The 22,959-nt window shown below is 42.6% G+C and overlaps 2 long non-coding RNA genes across 2 annotated transcripts in view; one reads left to right on the top strand and one right to left on the bottom strand.

Annotated features, from left to right (window-relative positions):
* Window positions 1-22,959, top strand: part of LOC149472124 (uncharacterized) — a 94,309-nt gene that overhangs the window by 20,571 nt on the left and 50,779 nt on the right. The window lies entirely within an intron of this gene.
* Window positions 4,914-21,074, bottom strand: LOC149472125 (uncharacterized). The gene is made up of 2 exons (XR_016315314.1): window positions 20,957-21,074; window positions 4,914-5,103 (listed from the first exon to the last, which is right to left on the bottom strand). It is a non-coding gene; the product is annotated as an uncharacterized LOC149472125 (long non-coding RNA).

Below are 22,959 nucleotides of genomic sequence, written 5' to 3'. Positions count from 1 at the left end.
CCCTAGCTAACAGGTGGAAAGCCTCACTTTCACCATTCACTGCATACGTTGCTAGTAATATGGAGTCATGTCAGAGCCTACTGAGCTTCAAAGAGGACAAATTGTTGGTACCCACTTAGCTGGTGCCTCTGTGACTGAAGTTGCCAATTTATTTGCCATGTCATGAGGTAATCTATCAAAGGCTATGATGGCATATGCAAGTTCCAGGAAATTGTCTGATAAGCATGAGCACAGTTGACATGGTCAACTGACCGAAAGAGACAAAAGGACATTCCACAGGATTGTGACCCAGAATACGCTGGTTCTTAAAGTGACTGCAGAGCTCAATCCCTGTCCCATGAAGATATATGCCATCATAACCTTTGATACTGTACCTCGCAACATGGCAAATAAGTTGGCAACTGCAGTCAGAGCGGCACCAGCTAAGCGGGCACCAACAATTTGCCCTCTTTGAAGCTCAGTAAGCTCCAACATGACTTCATATTACTAGCAACATACGCAGTGAATGACGAAAATGAGGCTTCCCACCTATTAGCTAGGTGTCTCATCACACAGCAGAAGCAAAGGAATGTTATATCACTTCCACTTTCAACGCTAAACATGTTGTCACTTTTACACCTGCAAATTATGTAGTGTTCTCCACTTTTTTGTGGCTAACCCCTGTGCAATACTTCATTATCAGTAAGCCATAACAAGTAAAAGATGGGTTGTTGGGAGTTATACCCAACGTTCAGGTTTAATATGATATTTGCTTCAGCTTTGTGACTTGTAGCCAGAGACCAAGGCAGCTACTATTTTAGGAGCTCAAACCATGGATATTAACAGATACCATACAACCAAAATCTTATTGGAGTCCAAAATAATTTTTATCCTGGACATAAAAAAAGTAACCTAAAAACAGGCAACACGTTTTGGGGCCAGCAAAAAGACATCCTAATGATGAAAAATTATGTCTACATTTACATCAATATATACCACAAAACCTACAACATCACAAAATACAAAAATGCATTGGCCTTTTTGCATTGAACTTTATCAACAAATAAAATGATCTTGGACTCTTATCTGATTTTGGTCTGGTGCTATGGTTTGAGCTACTGTTGGGTGCCCATCAAGGGGAGCCTTGCTATGTAGGAGTAGCCTTACCAGAGCTATTGGACATGTTTGAGGTTTTCCTTCATCTGACTATACCTGCAAGTCTAGAAGTTCCCAGCATCTCTTGTATGTTGTTCTGGAGTATTTTTAGGAGATCCACAGTGGAAGCCACCATATTTCTCTCTCTGATTTCTGCGCAAGGATGAAAGTTATGCAGAGCCTAATTAGGAGTAAATTAGGTGGTGCAATAATGTGGTAATTCTGAATGCAATATCTTTCATGATACTTGTCAATTGCATGTACATACTGTATATGACCATTTATTAGTTTCTCATGTATGTAATGTTCTAGCGCACCTTAAATGCTGTATTTTGTTTATCGTGTATATACTTGACTTTGTAACCCATGAACGTACCATAGACACCAGTTGTCATTGATTTGAGGGTCATGAAGCATACTTATAAAATGTTGAATAAATGATATGCACCCATCAGACTATTATGTGTGTTTATGAAGATAAGTTTATGACAGTGGACTTGGAAAAAACCCTTGACTTCATTTAGATTTTCTGTTCTTCAGTGGAAATTCTAGGCCTCTGTAATAATGCCATATATAGTACATTTGACAATTTAACACATTTACATTTGCCATTTTTAAAGTATTGACTTTATCAATTAACTGCTAATTCATATAAAAGGGAACAGTATAATTGCTGGATAATATAAGGCCAACTCTGGCATTAGAATGTGTCTAGATTTGATACAATTTACTATCCCTTTGATAAAGAGGCAGCTACATTTCAAGACCCTTGTTGGAAAACCAAGATCTCCTGAGTGGTTATTTATGATTCATTAAAGTGGAATGTTGGGTCTTGCCTAAGGTGTTTAGTGTTTACTCTGCCTGTTCTGTGTAGATGATAGTTGATAGCATAATAGGGACCTAAAGCTGGCCATACACTGAGTGAATTTTGGCCGGCTTTTAAAGGAGAAGTGTAGCCAAAGCTTTTTTGCAATTAGTTCTGCACTCCTGTGACCTGTTTTTATGGGACATTGGGCTAAAGCCCACTCTCTGATGATGTCACAAACCCGGTCCAGGCTCTGAAAAAATCCCAATCATATGGTCTGGATCGGCAGCTGGCTCGGCCTCTCAGTGACAGTCTAAGAGTCTGAGCCAGCCCTCCCGCCCTCTCCACGGCCCAATGATCCAGTGAGCGTTTAGACGGGCAGAGCAGAGAGCCGGTGACTGACAGTCAAGACTCTCAGCTCAGAGTGGAGGGGAGAACTGAGTGATCAGTGGTGTTTTGAGCATTTAGTTCCAATGGGGGGGACAGATGCAGTGTCAGATCGAATAAGCGAGTATAAATGTTTTGTTTTTTTTCCCTGGAAAGACATACTTCTCTTTTAATGAGCTGGGCAAAGTTCGCTATGTGGGTAGCCTTTTTGGCTTCCTTCTTCCCAACATCCTTTGATTGAAAAACAAAGGAGTAGGACAGACTATTCAATCAGAGGTAACTGCTGTTTGTATATTGTGACAGCCAGTGCCTGCAGCTGTCCGGCATATTCTTGCTCGGCAGGAGGGATTTGTCCATCCATGCTGTTAGTGTGGAATGAGGAATCTGTTAGCAGGGATGTTGGACTTCTATCGCCTGACGCCTGGGACATGTTGTTCTGGGTGCCGGGCAGGTACTTTCTTTCTACCTTTAGCCCTGCTGCGGGCAAGGAGCAGAGCTTGCCTGTCAGGTGAAGCAATCGGCGGCAGCGCTGTGGGCTCCCGGCTCGTCGTTGGCTAGAGGGGAGGGAGAGGAGCGGACAAGTCCCCTCCCCTTCTTGTGCTTACCCAGAAGTGACGTTATGATGTCACTTCCGGGTCCCTGTTGACAGATTGTAGAGCAATCCCCAGTGGAGCAGAGGGCAGACATCCAGGGTATTTTAGACCTTGGATGTCTCAAAGAGAACCTGTCACTAAAAATCATCACATAGGGGTCTTTGTCCCCTATGTGATGGGAAAAAAAAGTAAACTAAAAAGGTTTCATTTTTTACAATTAGAAAAAAAAAAGTTACACCCAAGCACATGCCACTCCCCCCCCCCCCCCCCAAAAAAAAAATATTGAGCTCCCCACCCCCACATATATGCATGTGCAAACTTAAAAGCACACGTTGGGACGCCTACGCATGAAACCGTCAATTGCGATACACATGTTACATATTGCCATGCACGCCAGAATGAGAGCAATAATTCTAGTACCAGACCTCCTCTGTAATGCTAAACTGATGACCTATAAGGAGCTTTAAAGGTGTCGACCTATAGAAAATATAGGGTACTGAAGTTTGTTGCCAATTCACGAGCATGCACAAATTTAAGGTTTGACAAGTTGGATATCTATTTACTCGATGCAACCTCATCTTTTATATTTTACAAAAAAAAAATGGCAATTGCTTTTTTGTGCCCTAAAATTAACTTGCTTGTATTTTTTACTGAAATTTTGTGGTAATATCATGTGACATAAAAAATTGGAACTACCACTATTTTATTCTCTAGGCTTTCAGAAAACATATAATGTTTGAGGGGTTTTATGTCATCTTCAGGCCTAAAATGATTTTTTAAACGTGTGCAAAAAACACAAAAACAATGAAAATGCAAAAACGGTTCTGGCAGCCAAAAAGGGATAAAGTATAAGCCCTGACCCACCCAGGGGCGGACTGACAACTCATGGGGCCCCCGGGCAATAGGGGATCATGGGGCCCTTGTGTCCTTCCCCAAACTCAAAAAAGCCTATGTAAAAGGTACCAGGGGCATCTCATGGGGCCCCCTGCTGACCCCGTGCCCTCGGGCAGTGCCCAAGTTTCCAAATGGTCAGTCCGCCCCTGGACCCACCCTTTCCTGATGAGCAGCCAGTCGGTGCTCATTACACTGCAAGGTCTTTCTCCTCCCTGCTAGTCCCTGGGTGCGGTGTTGGAGACAGGCAGGGAGGGGAGGAGGAGATAAACAGCACAATGTTAAAAATATTACACGTTTAAGTCACCATAAAGCCTCTTCTGCTTTTAAAAGCCCCAGACATTCCTAAAATCACCTCCGATTTAAATAAGGTTTTGGTTAATTTTTTTATTTTTTTTAAATCTGGACAAGTAGATTGTCATGAGGGACAAGTAGATTGGGGCCCGATTTAGTCCCTTGGACAAGTAGTTTTTTTTTTTTTTTTCAAAAATTTCCACACCCCCTGTGTTTTAGACATTTTTCATTCACCCTGCAGGCTGAGCAAAAAATATCCACTAGCCAGTCTATGGCCAGCTTAACAAAAAAAAGGATATATCATCAAATTCTATGCATTTATACTAGTGTCCCTGTACCAAAAAATTGTGAACCTGTGGCCAGCCAATGGGCATATAGATATTTACATATTCTTAACAAGCTGCAAACAAGCATTTACCATTATGTGATATCCAGTTATTATTGCGATATTGATAAAAAGTATACAAATAGCGAGTCGTTTATACTTTAAATGTGCTCCTATCAATATTATTAAGTCAAAATGCATGAAACTTCGAACATTGAAAGTTTTTTTTATGACAAAATCCAGATTATGATGAACAGCTGTGTGTATTAGGAGTTTCAAAACTCTACATGTGTAGTGAAATAGAGACTTTCGTGCCCACCATCACAAAACGCACACTGCTCCTTTCCGAATAGTTAGACCCCAGATTATAGGTGGTCTAACCGAGCATGATGCTGCAGAGAGGTGTCACAGACTTCGGGATCTTCTCTTTTCCTCCCTTCTTGTGAACCACTGTGTGCTCGGTCAAAAAGGATAATACTCCAGGTAGTGTGATAACGTACAAATGATTTATTAAAATGAATAAAAAAAACGTACAAACTTCAAAGACAAATGAGCAGTTTAATTCTAAATGCCGCTGGTGCTAGCTCCAGACAGGTGTGGGTGACGTCGGCACAATCTACGCCCAGCCTCGACATACGTTTCGTCTCAATAGACATTGTCAAGGGGATCATGACCTGAAAGCAAATAAAAAGAATGTTTTTTGGGGGTTTTCTGCAACTATTAAATCTTTTTAGTAAAAATTGACAAAGCTAATTTTAGTACACAAACACACTTTAGATCTTTTTTTTTTTTTAAATGATAAAAGATTAAACTATTTAAAAAAAAAATAGAGTCCAAATATGTAATTTAAAAAAGCATACACTTGCAAGAAACAATAAACTATAATACTCAAAATTGTACATGTGGTGCTGAACACGCAGAAGAAATTACCATATTTTTCGCCCCATAAGACGCACTTTTTTCCCCCCAAAGGGGAAAAGTCAGTGCGTCTTATGGAGCGAATGTAAAGCGGCCAGTCCGGTATTTCTGCCGCCACCATGTCGGAATATCGGGCGGCCGCTCAGCTCTTCTCTCCTGCAGGACCTTACCTGTTCCTAGCTCCAGCGCTGCAGTCTTCCCACGGCAGCTTCTGTGACAGCCGGGTGCCCACTGCGCATGCGCGAGAAGCGCCGCGCTTTGCGAATGGTCCAGTGTCTTCTGGGACCTGTGAGGCTCCGGGCCATTCGCAAAGCGCAGCGCTTCTCGCGCATGCGCAGGGGGCACCCGGCTGTCACAGAAGCCACCGCGGGAAGAAGAGGGAAGGACAACTCCGCGGAAGTGGGAACGGGTACCTGTCAAATTCAGGTACCCGTTCCCCCTCCCTCCCCAAAGGTCCGAAGTCTCTGGTAATCTCCTTTACTGTCTGCAGTCTCTGGTCATCCCCTGCACTGTCTGCAGTCTCTGGTCTTCTGTACTATGTCTGCAGTCTCTGGTGATTCCCTGTACTATGTCTGCAGTCTCTGGTGATTCCCTGTACTATGTCTGCAGTCTCTGGTGATTCCCTGTACTATGTCTGCAGTCTCTTTTCATTCCCTGTACTGTGTCCGCAGTCTCTGGTCATTCCCTGTACTGTGTCCGCAGTCTCTGGTCATTCCCTGTACTGTGTCCGCAGTCTCTGGTCATCTCCTGTACTGTGTCCGCAGTCTCTGGTCATCTCCTGTACTGTGTCCGCAGTCTCTGGTCATCTCCTGTACTGTGTCCGCAGTCTCTGGTCATCTCCTGTACTGTGTCCGCAGTCTCTGGTCATCTCCTGTACTGTGTCCGCAGTCTCTGGTCATCTCCTGTACTGTGTCCGCAGTCTCTGGTCATCTCCTGTACTGTGTCCGCAGTCTCTGGTCATCTCCTGTACTGTGTCCGCAGTCTCTGGCCATCTCCTGTACTGTGTCCGCAGTCTCTGGCCATCTCCTGTACTGTGTCCGCAGTCTCTGGCCATCTCCTGTACTGTGTCCGCAGTCTCTGGCCATCTCCTGTACTGTGTCCGCAGTCTCTGGCCATCTCCTGTACTGTGTCCGCAGTCTCTGGCCATCTCCTGTACTGTGTCCGCAGTCTCTGGCCATCTCCTGTACTGTGTCCGCAGTCTCTGGCCATCTCCTGTACTGTGTCCGCAGTCTCTGGCCATCTCCTGTACTGTGTCCGCAGTCTCTGGCCATCTCCTGTACTGTGTCCGCAGTCTCTGGCCATCCCCTGTACTGTGTCCGCAGTCTCTGGCCATCCCCTGTACTGTGTCCGCAGTCTCTGGTCATCCCCTGTACTGTGTCCGCAGTCTCTGGTCATCCCCTGTACTGTGTCTGCAGCCCATTGGTTCAGAATATTTTTTTTCTTGTTTTTCTCCTCTAAAACCTAGGTGCGTCTTATGGTCAGGTGCGTCTTATGGAGCGAAAAATACGGTACCTTTAAAGTACACATTTAGGAGCCCATTCATACTATTGTAGTGCCTTAATTGCATTACATTAAAGTGATTGTAAACCCTTAAAACCACCCATTCAGTTTGAAATAGAAATGAAAGTCAAAACATTTGTGTATAGATATAAAAGACATTATAAATACCTTTTTTTCACAATCCCTCTGTTCTCAGCTGCATCAGAGTGTCCAGCCAAGCACTGGTTTGTAGGAGGAGATTTCATTTTGCTGTAGGAGGATGCAGAACCCCTGACCACTGTCTGGGCAGTTCTGAATGTCCCTGTGCTGATTACATGCACTCTCCCAAGAAGAAAAAAACCTCCTCAAGCAACACACACCAAACTGAGCATGTGCAGTGTGTCTCTACACTATATGTCTTGTCAGGAGATAAGAGTGGGACACTGGAAAAAATAGAGGATCAGAGAAGACAGGATCAAACAGCGTTTAGTATCACTTTAATTTACACTGACAAGAGGCAGGATTGCTTTCTAATTACTGGTAGATTTCAGCTGGTGTCTTGGCTTTCCATGCCTTTTTGCACCTCCCTTTCTTCACTTGTTCAATACTTTTTCTCTGTGTCATTCCATTTTTATTACACAAAGCTTAATTTCTGAACGTATTTGTTATGGTTTCTTTTATATGTATGTATTACATGGTTTGTTGCCAACATATGGTGAAAATGTCATGTCAATAGCACCTTTACAAATATATTTACTGAGAAAATTGGTGACGTGTTCAATACTTCTTTTTACCCGCTGTATATAGTAAATCCAAAGCTGCCCAGTCTTGAGAGATGAAAGTTGGCTAATTTTGCTGCTTTAGGTAATAATTTAATCTTTTATGACTTTCCACAGACCTTGCTGAGGTTTTTTGGGAGAAAAGATCAGATCCCTTGTCTGGTTGCTGTTCTCCCCCCCCCCCCTTCCCCCAACACCAGAGGTATTTTATTGGCACCCCTCCACCTTACTTTTTCATATGCAAACTCTGGTAATTAGGAACCTCCCAGAAGATACATATGCTTGAGGGTGGTTTTCTTGTTTGACCATTGCTATGCTCTCTACTGTCTGGCCAATCTTAGACCTGACAAGCATTGTCTTCATTGTTTTCACGCTAGGGAAACTCCTCTTTAAAATAAATTAAAGAACAAGAAATTACAAACCACTTATTTCTCTATGGGAACATAGGGGTTTAAAAAAAACAAAGTGTTCAAGCTGAATATTTTTACTGTAAATCCTGGACTTTTTTACAGCGGCTGTTTTTGCATTTTTTTTCCTACAGCCAGTAAACTCCCAGCATGTTATCCTATGTGTCCATGCACACATAGGGGTCAGTTCACTAAGAGTTAAATAACGACTGAAAATATGTGGTAAAATAATGCATGCGGTAAATTTTTTGCAAATATGCAATTAACTAAGAATTTTGCAGTAAAAAACTTTTTTGGTAAAATATCTGTATTGTGGTAATTTATCGCACGGTAGCTGGTTGTTAAGGAAGCCAGCCGCGGTGTCCTTAACAACGGATAACTCATCATCTGTCAACGGGTGTCCCACAAAACATGCCAGCAATTACAAATGATGAAAAAAACAGTGTGGGCCCCTCCCCATCCATACCAGGCCCTTTGGGTCTGGTAAGGATTTTAAGGAAGACCCCATACCAGAATTAAAAAACAAATTAACCGTTGTTTGGTCTGGTATGGATTTTAGGGGAACCCCACACCAAAATAAAAAAAAAAACAAAATGACGTGCGGGTCACCTCACAATATTGGGGCTGGTATGGATCTGGGGGGAACCCCACGCTGGTTTTTAAATAACTTTGGTGTAGGGTTCCCCTTAATATCCATACCAGACCCTAGGGGTGGGGGTGGTACCCCCTCCATGCATCTGAAAAAAACATTGCATGTAATACCGCCAGCAAATTTCTGGTGATAAATATTGCATCTTTTTTATTTTCTGTTGTGTTTGTGAATTGGGCTTAACAGTTCAACACATGTTTATTTTGCGGTATTTACCGATACATTTTTAATTTTGCACTAAATACTGCAGGATCATTATATATATTTTTTAGTGAATTGCACATTTTTTTACCGCATGCAATAATTTATGCAAATGAGTCATGTCACAATGTTATTGCACGCGGTAACCTCTAGTGAATTGACCCCATAGGCTTTAATCAGCGTTTTTTGGCAGGGGTGTTTTTTTGGCTGGAACAAAAACCCAGAACTAGTGGGTTTCTAGGAGTTTTTTTAGCTGTAACAATGCTCTATCGCTGGTAAATGAGGAAAAGCATTTTTTGGGGCAATTTTATTTTCTGTGTTAAGAAAAAAAAAGCTGAAAAACAGCTAAACGCTAATTCCAAAACGCTAAAAAATTAGGAAAAACTTGCGGTTTTAACATGACTGTATACAGCTAACGATACCGGCATTTTGAAAGTGCCCCCCCCCCGTGTGCATGAGGAGTAATGATCCAGCACTTTGAAATTCCTGATCTGCATACCTGTTTCTGGGAAGTGACCAAGGGCTCATTCACATCATAAGGTGCATTACAATGTGGGTTACTGCAACGCATTGTAGATTAGCATTGCTAATTCAGGTTAATTGCACTCCAGCACACATCTAGAGAACACTGCAACACACCAATGTTCTAGTAGACCACACTGCACAGATGAATACTAAGTTTAGTATGTTGCATTGTGCTGCACTAACAAATAACACTGAGGACCTATTCTATTCAAATGCAGCCTTGAGATGTATACAGTTTCAATTACTAGCAAGTTTCTCACAGCCACCAATTTAAATTAAACTGGCCTTGGGAGCTTGAATGTAGCTGATAATACAGGAAACAGAGACAGAGAAAATTACACAGCCCAAGGGCCAGGACGTTTACTCCTCCTGACCCTGTATGATCAGTGTGTACTTGTGCATGCATCAGATTACAGAGCTCAGAATAAGCCCAACTCCAGCCATCATTTTTTTTTTCTGTTCAGAGAAGACCCAAGAACCACTGTCCGAACTTAATCACAGCCTGTGTCCTTTTTGAAGACGGTCCTTCTCGCTTTCTGAGAAAAATGGTGGGATGGCCAGGATGTGGTGGGAAATTTCTCCAGTGCAGGCTGTAATAAAACACTTTTTCCCAGTAAAATTGAGACCTGTTAGAGGCTCTATCAAATTATTATTACTGTCTGTGACAACCTGTACTAGTAACAAGCTTTTTCCCTTCTTTCTTGTACCGCTGTCACAAAACAGAAAATGTGGGCTGGATTTGGGCTTTAGGGCAATAACACTTCTGCATTGTGTGCCTTTCATACATTAGTGCATTGTGGTGCCATTTGTTTTAATGCATGACACCGCACATAAGAATGGTAAAGTATAAATGGGCCCTTAAGGCAAGGGTATTGGGTCTTTGAAAGCCAGTTACTATTCAGCATTTTACCGGAGTGATTTATTTGCTAGACTATGCTTACAATGTATCTCCACCATTAGAGACCATAACGTTTTTGGGTTCGTTCAGATGGGTGCGGATTCCAGAAGGACATTGAGCCTCGTTTTTCTTGGGTGAAGTTGTGCCCATGTTTGGAATGCCTTCCAATGGGGTGGCCCAACAGAGGAAACGGAAGGTTATAGCTAGCTAAAGGCCCAAATTCATCTGTCCGGTTTTCTCACTGTATGACAGTTCCTCGTCTTCGAAGGCTTAATATACTCAATGGGACCAGGTGCTTGTCCGAGGTTAGAACTGCCTACCAAGTATCCTGTGTAAGCCTCTATATGAACAAGCCTTGCACACATGCTTTGTCATATTGCCATAGTAGTGTGCTCGGATGAATTTGTTTAATACAGTTGGTTAAGCATGTGATTCTGATGACGCCCATTTACATGTAGGAAAGACTGCAATTGAAGCTGGTAATTGGCAAAGATTGCTAGCTTGAAAGTTAGTTGATTTATAGCAGGAACTAAACCGCCGTGTACAGTATTTCTTTTAAGGATCAAATTATTTTGTTGGCCTTTTGTTAGCCAATGTTAAACATATATAGTGGCAAGAAAAAGTGTGTAACCCCTTGGAATTAACTAGTTTTCTGCAGTAGTTTGCAATAAAATGTGATCTGATCCTCATCAAGTCACAACAGTAGAACAACACAATGTACTTAAAGTGAATTTTAAGTTTCATTTTAAAACAAATGTAAACTTGTTATGCTTACCTGCCCTGAAATTGCACAGAGCTGTCCTGAAGCTCCTCTTCTTTGGTCTCCCACTAGTACTCCTGGCTCCTGCTGTTCTGCGAGTGCCCCCTGCAGTCACACTCCAGCCTCCTCCATGTATAAAACAGGGTTAATGCCCCTGTATTGTACATGACCCTGCCTACAGACTGGAGCTTCAGGCGGGGGAGGAGAGTACTGGAGAAGGGTGTAAGGTAGGTAATAGAGCCTACACCAGGGGTGCTCAACCTTTTCAGCACGAGGACCACTTAAGAGATTTGGTAATCAGTCGTTGGCCACAATGAACTATGGGGTTTTACTGCCCACCAAACTGAAAATTTAAATGAGCCCTTACTATCCTGAACCCCCTATAAGACTGCTTTCATGCGGATGCGCTGCAGTTTACCCGCACTGTGGCTACAGCGCAGTGGACATACGGCTTTTCTGAGGGTTAGTTGTGCTTTGCCATAGACTTATGGGTGTTGTTCACTTTTAGAAAGAGCATCAAAGCTGTAGGGTATAATAGAAGTCTATGGCTCACTGCAGATAACTTGCAGGAAAGCTACAGGTTCACTGCGCTTCACCTGCAGATCAGTGTGAGAGCAGCCTAATAGTTGTTATTAGCACCTTTTTATAGGTTCTAAGATGCTCATTGCAAAAACTATTATGCCCTGTGTATGTGTTGTTTAATACACAGACCTACTTTTCTTCTTGCAGCTACTGCTTGCACCACTCTCCAGGCTGCTGGAAAGGATTAGAGGCGGAGTGCACTTATCACTCTGCTGGGGACAGGAGCCGGTGATACAGAGAAGGCATCAACTTATGTGGCTCCTGATGCCTCCACTACTGGTGCCAGCTCACTGCACTCTGATGCTCTGGGATGGCAGGTCAAGAAGCCCAGATTGCAATCAACAGGTTGCTAACCCCCCAGCGCATGCCTCCATGGTTTGAGGTCATGGGCCATATTAGAGGGCTATCAGTTGAGCACCCCTGCCCTAATCTGTGCACATCCAAAAAAAAGAGCATTTATCCCTCACCAGAGGCGGCTCTTTAGGCAAATTAGGCAGTCGCCAATGGCCTCGCGCTCACGGGGACCTCAAGGCCACCTAATTAATTGTACTATTGCATGCATGATGTCTCTATATACTGGAGATCAGTATAAGGGGCTGAATTATAATTTATCGATATAAATACCGACCCGGTATTTGCACTGTGTGCAACGGTCCTAAACGGTAAGGACAGCTCAGTCCATTGCCAGTGTCCCAGTGATTGTGATTGTCACCTGTGATTGACAGCCCCTGTTCCCCTGACCCCTCTCTCTGCCCTGCCCACTCAGGGCTCCGATGCGGGGGTCTGGATGTCCCAGCTTAGTCCAATGCCGTTCCTCAGCCATGGTGGGCCAGGCACTCCGCATCCTGCTTGCTGATTTGGCTTCTGCGCTGCCATCTCCCTCCAGGTGCTCTTTCCCCTTTGAGGATTCCCTGGGTGACCTACTGCTGTCTGACAGGGATGACAAAACCTCTAAGGTGTTGACACTTGCACAGCCCCACTTTTCAACGAGGCCAAGTTCAAGGAGCTCTGTGAGTACAGCACTGAGAGACAGAGCATTGACACCAGCACTGAGATAGAGAACACTGACACCAGTGCTAAGAGCATGCCAGCATCGTGATGGAGTACACAGGCACCAGCACCTTAAGGCTCTTAATATATGCAATTTATATAGTTAATTTTTATCACTTGAATTATTTTTCCCATTGTGGGTTTGAGTGGGTCCTCGTGTCTAAGTGTTGCCTAAGGCCTCACAAAGCCTAGAGCCACCTATGTCCCTCACATTGTGGGAGAACGCAGTACAAGGGTGATTTTTATTTAATTTTTTTTTTTTACTTTTCTAATGTTGGGCTTTAAGCTATTAACCTGCTTAATATTTATCTTCCTAAACAAAATGACTTCTTAAAGTCCATCTTTTATCGGAGTTTTGTTTATTTTCACTTCAGTTCATATTATTATTGAAGGTCCATTTATTGGGTTTTTTTTACAACTGCTGATGACAAGTCATAGCATGGCAATATTGGAATGTCTACAACAATTATGAGAACATCTGAGCAAAGGAGACAATTGGTTATGATAGTAGACTTCCTGATGAAAACCTTTTATCTTCCTTTCTCTCCAGAAGGCAGATGTCATTTCTATGGTCAGCATGTACTTCCTGGGCTAAGATGTTGCTTAACACATGACCTGGGTATGGAAACCTGAAGTCTTCCAGTAGCTTTTATATTCTGGTCTGTGTACACAAGTCTTTCACAGACCATTTCCAATGTACTGTCGGGCTGGGAAGGTTGAGGAAATGACATCATTCCTAGACAGCACCCCTCAGGCCAAGCACAGTCAGATGACAGGCATTTAAACTGCTTTATAATAATTGGTAGTTGATCTTTTTTAAGTAATACTGGTTCTGTACATTGTGACATGTCAGGAATGTATTCGTCAGCCCTACTGAAAAAGGGTGTTATTGTAATCACTTTAACTTTTAAGTAGAAATAAATAGAATGTATAGTATAGTGGTTTTGTATATATTTTCCTAATTACTGCTTTATAATAATTGGTAGTTGATCTTTTTTAAGTAATACTGGTTCTGTACATTATGACATGTCAGGAATGTATTCGTCAGCCCTACTGAAAAAGGGTGTTATTGTAATCACTTTAACTTTTAAGCCGAAATAAATAGAATGTATAGTATAGTGGTTTTGTATATAGTTTCCTAATTACTGTAAAGACTAAAAACAATGAAATGGTGCAAATTATTATATACACATAACCTTTTCTACATATTCTGTTCAAACAGCAGGCAGATATTTCAGCTGGCCATACATCCAGCCGAATGAACCACAAACGAGGTGGGTGGAGGAAATCCCCCTGCCAGGACATCGAATTTGGACAGTACCTCCTGCTGCTGTCAGAATTCACTGATCAGCAGCTGTGGCAGGTCAACTTATGTCAAACAGGGACAGCCACACACTGATCGAAATTTGGCCGGTCATTACTGACCCTAGAGAATTTCAGTCCGTGTATGGCCAGCTTTAGGCTCTTTTTTTTTTTCTTCTTTTTTTCCCTACACATTTTGCCATTTATCAGTGAATGAAAATAAACTGTTGAAGTTGTACAATAGACTGTTGGAGACACTGCAAGAGATAATCAGAGACTGTGGACACGTTACACCAGGGCTTGAAATTTCTACTCGCCTGCCCGCATTTGGCTAGTGAAAATAACATGTGGGTGAGTGTGTCCCAGGCGCCACATCGGAGGGTGGGGGGCGGGTGCTACCAGCAGCACCAACCTGCTCTGAGCACTGTGTTGAGGGGGTCGCACTGCTGGTTCAGCTCCTCAGTGACAAGAGTGATCGCAGTTTCCCTCCTGTCACAGGGAGCAGCTGCTGACACTTGCTGGAGGGAGGACTAGGCTTTCTCCTCCCTGCTGTCTGCAGGGGCCAATAGACAGCCGGCACTAAGGAGTGAAGGCAGAGTGTCCTTCCTCTCTTCCCTTGTCATGTGACTCATCACATGACCGAAGGAGGGAAAGAAGGAGAAGCTGCATTCACAAGAAGATCTGTGAGTACAAGGGGAGAGGGTGAGGTTACACTTATGAGGACACCTGATGTAAAGGGGGACTCTGATGGGAACACCTTATATAAAGGGGGACTCTGATGGGAACACCTTATATAAAAGGGGGACTCTGATGGGAACACCTTCTATAAAGGGGGACTCTGATGGGAACACCTTATATAAAAGGGGGCTCTGATGGGAACACCTTCTATAAAGGGGGACTCTGATGGGAACACCTTCTATAAAGGGGGACTCTGATGGGAACACCTTCTATAAAGGGGGACTCTGATGGGAACACCTTCTATAAAGGGGGACTCTGATGGGAACACCTTCTATAAAGGGGGACTCTGATGGGAACACCTTCTATAAAGGGGGACTCTGATGGGAACACCTTCTATAAAGGGGGACTCTGATGGGAACACCTTATATAAAGGGGGACTCTGATGGGAACACCTTATATAAAAGGGGGCTCTGATGGGAACACCTTATATAAAGGGGGACTCTGATGGGAACACCTTCTATAAAGGGGGACTCTGATGGGAACACCTTTTATGTAAAGGGGGACTCTGATGGGGACACCTGATGTAAAGGGGGACTCTGATGGGGACACCTATTTTCATTTTATGTTTCCATTGTTTTTGTTAACCACTTGCCCTCTAGACTCTATTAAGCGATTGCTGTTATGTTTAAATTTACATAATATGACATTGTTATAATTGCTGCTTTTTTTTATATTTTGGACTCTTTCTTCTAAAGAAAAATGTAATTTCATAAGCTTCAAGGGGGCGTGGTTGGGGGAATGGGCCTGGGGTGGGGTTGGAGGCGGACCTGGGCAAGGTTTGGTGGGGCAACTGGTGGAGAGTATTTTTGCCTGGCTAGTAGGTCTAGACTTGAAATTTTAAGCCCTGCAATACTGCTAATGATCACTGCCCATCTTAAACCATTTGAAAACAAATTCTCTCATATTTGTGCTCCTTACAGGCCTCATAAAAATCGCTTTATACTGCTATTGTCTAAGCTACAGTGGATATAAAGAGTGTATACACACCTGTAAAAATGGCAGGTTTTTGAAATGTAACGGGTGTGGAAATTTTTGAAAAAACTACTTGCCCAGGGACTAAATCGGTGTCCCAATCTACTTGTCCCTCATAACAATCTGTTTGTCCTGATAAAAAAAAACATACATTTTAACCAAAATCGTATTTAAATCTGCTTTACATAATGTCGGGGGGCTTTTAAAAACAAAAGGGGCTTTATGGTGACTTAAATGTTTAATATTTTTAACATTGCATTGTTTAACTCCTCCTGCCCTCCCTGCCTGTCTCCAGCACCACACCCAGGGACTAGCAGAGAAGGGAGAGACCTTACAGTGTAATGAGCACCGATTGGCTGCTCATCAGGAAAGGGGAGTGTCCGGCTTATCCTTTATCCCTTTCGCTGCCAGAGCTGTTTTTGCGTTATTTGCACACGTTTAAAAAATCGTTTTAGGCCTGAAGATGACACAAGTCCCCCAGACATTGTATATTTTCTGAATGCAGAGACCCTAGAGAATAAAATAGCGGTAGTTCCAATTTTTTATGTCACACGATATTATCACAAAGGTCTAGGAAATTTTAAATTTCAGTAAAAAATACACTTATGTTAATTTTAGGGCACATAAAGCAATACATTTATCCAATTTTGTTGGTAAAATATAAAAAACAAAGTTGCATCAAGTAAATAGATATCTAACATGTCAAACCTTAGATTTGCGAGCGCTCGAGAAAACGCCAACAAACTTTAGTTCCCTATATTTTCTATAGGCGACACTTTTAAAGCCCCTTTTATAGGTCATCAGTTTAGCGTTACAGAAGAGGTCTGGTTCTAGAATTATTGCTCTCATTTTGGCATGCGCGGCAATACGTAACATGTATCGCAATCCACGTTTTAATGTGCAGGCGTCTGAGTACGTGCTTTTACATTTGTGCATGCGTACATATGTGGAGGGCCTTGAAAAATTTGGGGGTGTTGTATGCTTGGGTGCAACTTCCATTTAAAAAAAAAAAAAGAAAAATTAATTTTTTTTTTTTTATTATCACATACGAGACAAAAAGTCCCCTATGTGATGACTTTTGGTGACAGGTTCTCCTTTTTTTTGTACTACAGATACTACACTGAATGTAATGCAGTGCACATTGTGCCGCATTACATTCTTTCCCGGCCTCAATGACCGGGAATCTGTGGAACGGGGACCAGGAAGAGACGTCACATCACTTCTGGATCAGGAGAAGAAGGGGAGGGGAGCGGATGTGTCCACTCACCTCCTCCCTCCCCTATACCACATCCCACAGCACCCGCCGAACCAGTCTCGGGGCCACAGATGGGCAAGCAGAGCTCGGGACATATAGCGGGGGAGAGGCTGACACTGTGGGCTGTGTGGAAGCAATCCGACGGCACCGCTGCTGCCTGATTGCTTCCACCTGACAGGTGAGCCCTGCTGCTTGCCCACAGCAGGGCTAAGGGCAAAAAAAACCTACCTGCCCGGCGCCTGGAACTACATGTCCTGGGCGTCGGGCGATAGGAATTGGACATCCCTGTGTAAAAAGTCAGACCGAGATAAATCACTTTTTCCCACCATGTGACCTACAACCTGTACAATTCAATTCAAAATAAATTTAAATTGTTGTTTAGTGTCGCAAATAATAAACTAATGTGGTTACATAGATGTACATAGATGTAAAATGAGAGATGTAGCTGTGTTCAGATCTAAACAATCACATTCAAATTGATGGTAAATAAACTCAGTACACGCCTGTCATCAGTGAAAGTGACTCTGATTAACCACTTGCCCTCCAGAGGATTTACCTCCTTTCCTGATCAAGCCATTGTATGCGATATGGTGTTGCGTTACTTTAACTGACATTTGCGCGGTCATGCAACGCTATACATAAATGAAATTTGTCATTTTTTTCCCACAAATAGAGCTTTCTTTTGGTGGTATTTGATCACCTCTGCATTTTTAATACTATAAACAAAAAAAGTCCGACCAAAAAAAAAACCAAAACAATATTTTTGACTTTTCGCTATAAAACATATCCAATTAAATTTAAAAAATAGTTTCTTCATAAGTTTAGGCCAAAATGTATTCTATTACATATCTTTGCTAAAAAATCCCAATAAGTGTATATTAATTGGTGTACATGAAAGTTATAAGGTCTACAAATGGTGGTGTGTATATATATTGGAATTTTTATTTATTTATTTTTTTTTAGAATAGTAATGGCGGTGATCAGCAACTTATTGCAGGACACGTTGGGCCCAATTTGGACATTTTCATTTAGGGGTGTACTCACTTTTGTTGCCAGCGGTTTAGACATTAATGGCTGTGTGTTGAGTTATTTTGAGAGGACGGCAAATGTACAGTTATGCAAGCTGTACACTCACTACTTTACATTGTAGCAAAGTGTCATTTCTTCAGTGTTGTCACATGAAAAGTTATTATAAAATATTTACAAAAATGTGAGGGGTGTACTCACTTTCGTGAGATACTGTATATATATTTTTTTTATAATAAACATGTCATACTTACCTGCTCTGTGCAGTGGTTTTGCACAGGGCAGCCCTGATCTTTAAACTAATAAATTAGTGCAGTGCTAAAAAATTATTATACCAATTATTATACCCTCACCTCCTTTAAGCGACCCAATGGGCCACTTCGTTTTCAGGATCACTCCTGGATCTTTCTCAGGCAATGGCTGAAAAAAATGCCCACTCATTTCCTCAGGGTATGATACCCTGAGGAAGTCACGTGGTCTAGTGACGCAACACGAAGGTTCATCCTGAAAGCAAAGTGGCCCATTGGGTCGCTTAAAGGAGTTGAGGGGGCAATTTAGCCACTGAGGATATGTGTGCTGACACAATCACAGTTATCACAAAGTATTCACTTTGCATGGAAAATTGGTTTTGAGGCACTACTGTTTGGAAGATATATGGATTATCAGAGACTTTGTGTGATAATTGAATTTTTATAATTATTTTTTGATTGCATTTCTGTTTGGTCACTTTAGCACTAATCACTTAGTGTGTTATTTCCCCAAGCACAGGGGACATATGTTATATTTAATTTGATTAGGGGATATTTAATAACTAAGGGGGTTTTTCACTTCATTTATATTTATATGTGTGATTGATTGCACTTATTAGAGGCCGTGTTAATGATCTCAGCATACACTTTTTGAGCACCTTATGCACAGTATTTATATTTCAGATTTTTTTCACTCATTTTATGGCATGTTATTTGTGCATGGTATATGGATTTTATTATTGGTATAATAATTTTTTAGAGCTGCACTAATTTATTAGTTTGATTCTATCACTGTGAAGGTATCAGTTTAGAGTGGTGGCTGTTTTAGTTTTAAGGTACCACTTCCTATATGCGCAGGAGGAATTTGTTCATTTGATTTTATTCAGCCCTGATCTTTCTCTTCTCTGGTCCCCTGCTGGCATTCCTGGCCTCTCCTTCCTTCTAAGTGCCCTCAGAGCCAGCAGCTTGCTAAGGGAAAGCCCAAGCAGACTTGCTCTGAAGCCACTGCTCTGCGACCCTGCCCTCTCTCTCTCCTCATTGGCTCACTGGCTGTGATTGACCACAGTTGGAGTCAATAACTTCTGCTACTGTCTCTGTCAATGAGTAGAGAGTCCCTGGAGACATTAAAGGTGGAAAAAAGTCACAAGCGATTTATCTTGGACTTTTTTTTTTTTTTTTTTTAAATCTCAAAAACCTGACATTTTTAAACACGTGTAACTGGATCAATGTTAAAATATTAAAGTGAAAAAAAACATCAGCTTTGAAAAGACCATGAGGATCACACAATTGGTATTATATTGTTTTCAAGGGATTTTATGTAGTGTACAGCCCTTTGGTGAAGTCTGACTATACAAAACTGCTGCACCATGCTATAGGTTTCACCAGGTGCCTGCACATCGGCTTTAGCATTGACTTGAGGTTCAGTGGCAGCACAGGTGAGTGACCTGAAGGACAGGTAATGAACTGATTTGCAGAAACCTGTTGCCAGTATATAGAAATCTTTGAAGAGTCGACATGGACATGGCTCCTTTTTTTATTCTTTTGAGGTTAGTAAATTTCCTGATATTATGTTAAAATATTGGCTTAACATTGTAATACAGATTAAGCTTTACTATCCCGAAATTTACATGGTTGCGTGTAATAACGATATGTTTAGACATTTTATTAAGAGTAATTTTCTATTCCCTTAGTCTGTTTCTAATTGGATACATTGTTCTGATCTTCCAGTATTTCTTTTCATTGAGACTTAAACTGTATGTCCAGCCAAATTCTTTTTGTTGGGATGGGTTAGAAAGTATTTTAAAGCAAACACTGGTAAAATGGGAATTGCTACTACTCTTGTCTATAGTTTGCATTGTAAATATAACAAAAAAGAACAACACACACACACACACATATATTTATATAATATTTATTTTATTACAAAGGGAAAGAGGAGTTTGATCAAAATAAATAAATATATTAAATATACGTATTTCAATGTGATGTAAGTAATGACAATGTGATTGCCTATCGACAGGCCTTTAGCTAACACAGAAAAATTGTTTGGTCCATAAAGAGTACACAGGCGTGAGAGCTGATCTAGTTATAATCCAATTGTAATTCTTTTTTTTTTTCTCCAATGTTTCAGTAAATATTTTTGGTTTATTTAATCAGATCATATACAGCATGAGATGATTTCGTGCCTTTGGGGCATAACTGTTACAAAAAGCTCGTAGTGGGCCTTTTGTGATATTTTTGTATTAGCTGTGTCATATAATTTTATGTTGGTGAATGAATTTAAAATTCTCCTGAGCAGACAGAAAAGATTTTCATTCAGAGCTGGTAACAATAGCACATATGTCATTTTGAGTGTTTAGTAAGGACTATCGGCATGCTTTCTCTTTAGGTTTTCTGTACTGTTGATTTTAATGAGTGTGCCAGTGTAAAATGTTCTTATGGCATCTGTAGCTATGATTCTTCTAATTTGTTTGCAATCATTTTACACTTTTAAACAGCATTGTGAGTGAATATAGTCATGGGCCTGATGCATTAAAAAGCAGTATTAGTTTTTCTTTTTTTTTTTTTTGTTCAGTATTTTTTTTCAGCTTTTTGGACATTCAAATTTTTTTTTTCCTATTTTCATACAAGTATTGTATTCTCTTAGGAGTTTCTGCATGTGAATTGAAAGAGGAACTTTCTTCCCTCCCATATTCCCCCCCTTACCTGTATTATTGAGTTCTCTTCAAAATACTTACTTGCCTTGCAGTGTTGTCCCACTGCAATCCCTCTTGCTGCTCTGTCATCCTGGGAGTTGACTGTTTCTTCCAGGTTAAGGTAACCAGTTCCTCATGACACCCGCTGGGCCGTCCTTCGGACACTATGGGGAAACTTACTAAAACTGGAGAGTACAAATTCTAGTGCAGCTCTGCAACAGAAACCAGTGCACTTCCAGGTTTTATTGTCAAAGGTAACTGAACAGTTATCCCGGGTTCACATATATGCGGTGTGAGAAATCGCAAGTGATTCGCACAGGAACCGCATCGCTCTAATCCAGGGGTCCTCAAAGTTTTTAAACAGGGGGCCAGTTCACTGTCCCTCAGACAGTTGGAGGACCAGACTATAGTTTAAAAAAAAAAAACTATGAACAAATGCGGACACAGTACAGGAGATGACCAGAGACTGCGGACACAGTACAGGAGATGACCAGAGACTGCGGATATACAATGGCGGCGGAAATACTGGGCCGGCCACTCTATATAAGACGCACAGACATTTCCCCCCAAGTGTGTCTTATGGAGCGAAATAGTGCCCCATCATTGGTGTCAGTGGGAAGAAACGTGCCCCATCATTGGTGTCAGTGGGAAGAAACGTGCCCCATCATTGGTGTCAGTGGGAAGAAACGTGCCCCATCATTGGTGTCAGTGGGAAGAAACGTGCCCCACCATTGGTGTCAGTGGGAAGAAACGTGCCCCATCATTGGTGTCAGTGGGAAGAAACGTGCCCCATCATTGGTGTCAGTGGGAAGAAACGTGCCCTATCATTGGTGTCAGTGGGAAGAAACGTGCCCCATCATTGGTGTCAGTGGGAAGAAACGTGCCCCATCATTGGTGTCAGTGGGAGGAATAGTGCCCCATCATTAGTGTCAGTGGGAGGAATAGTGCCCCATCATTGGTGTCAGTGGGAGGAATAGTGCCCCATCATTAGTGTCAGTGGGAGGAATAGTGCCCCATCATTGGTGTCAGTGGGAGGAATAGTGCCCCATCATTGGTGTCAGTGGGAGGAATAGTGCCCCATCATTAGTGTCGGGGGGGAGGAATAGTGCCCCATCGTTTGTGTCAGTGTGGGGGGAGGGATAGTGTCCCAACATTGGTGTCAGTGGGTGGAATAGTGTCTTATCATTGGGATCAGTGGGAAGAATAGTGCCCATCTTTGGTGTCAGTGGGAGGAATAGTATGTAATTGGTGTCAGTGGGGGGGGAAATAGTGCCCCGTCATTTGGTGTCAGTGGGGGGGGGGGATAGTGTCCCAACATTAGTGTCAGTGGGAGGAATAGTACCCCATCATTGGTGTCAGTGGGGTTTGGAATAGTGTTTCATCGTTGGTGTCAGTGGGGGGGAGGAATGGTGCCCCATCGTTGGTGTCAGTGGGAGGAATAGTGCCCCATCATTAATGTCGGGGGGGGGAGGAATAGTGCCCCATCGTTGGTGTCAGTGTGGGGGGGGATAGTGTCCCATTATTGGGATCAGTGGGAAGAATAGTGCCCCATCTTTGGTGTCAGTGGGAGGAATAGTATGTAATTGGTGTCAATGGGGGGGGGAAATAGTGACCCGTCATTTGGTGTCAGTGGGGGGGGATAGTGTCCCAACATTGGTGTCAGTGGGAGGAATAGTACCCCATCATTGGTGTCAGTGGGGGTTGGAATAGTGTTTCATCGTTGGTGTCAGTGGGGGGGGGGGGAGGAATGGTGCCCCATCATTGGTGTCAGTGGGAGGAATAATGCCCCATCATTAGTATCAGTGACACCAATGATGGGGCACTATTCCTCCCACTGACACCAATGACACTTAACTTGCTGACCCCTGTTCCAGCATGGTGCTGCTGCATCCAGCATACCTGGTTGCAGCAGCACCATCTGCACGGCACACTTACCTGTCAGCTGTCCTTCACTCCGGCCTCTCCCTCACTCAATGTTCGCGGGGCCGCTCGGCTCCACCTCCTCACAGGTGATTGGCCGCCTGTGTGCCTTTCCAGAGCTATAG

Source organism: Staurois parvus, unplaced genomic scaffold, assembly GCF_062004578.1.
Source record: "Staurois parvus isolate SC_StPar_1 unplaced genomic scaffold, SC_StPar_1.0 ptg000022l, whole genome shotgun sequence".
NCBI lineage: Eukaryota > Metazoa > Chordata > Amphibia > Anura > Ranidae > Staurois > Staurois parvus.
Note: the sequence above shows the minus strand (reverse complement) of the source record. Positions and strands in the feature narration are given on the sequence as shown.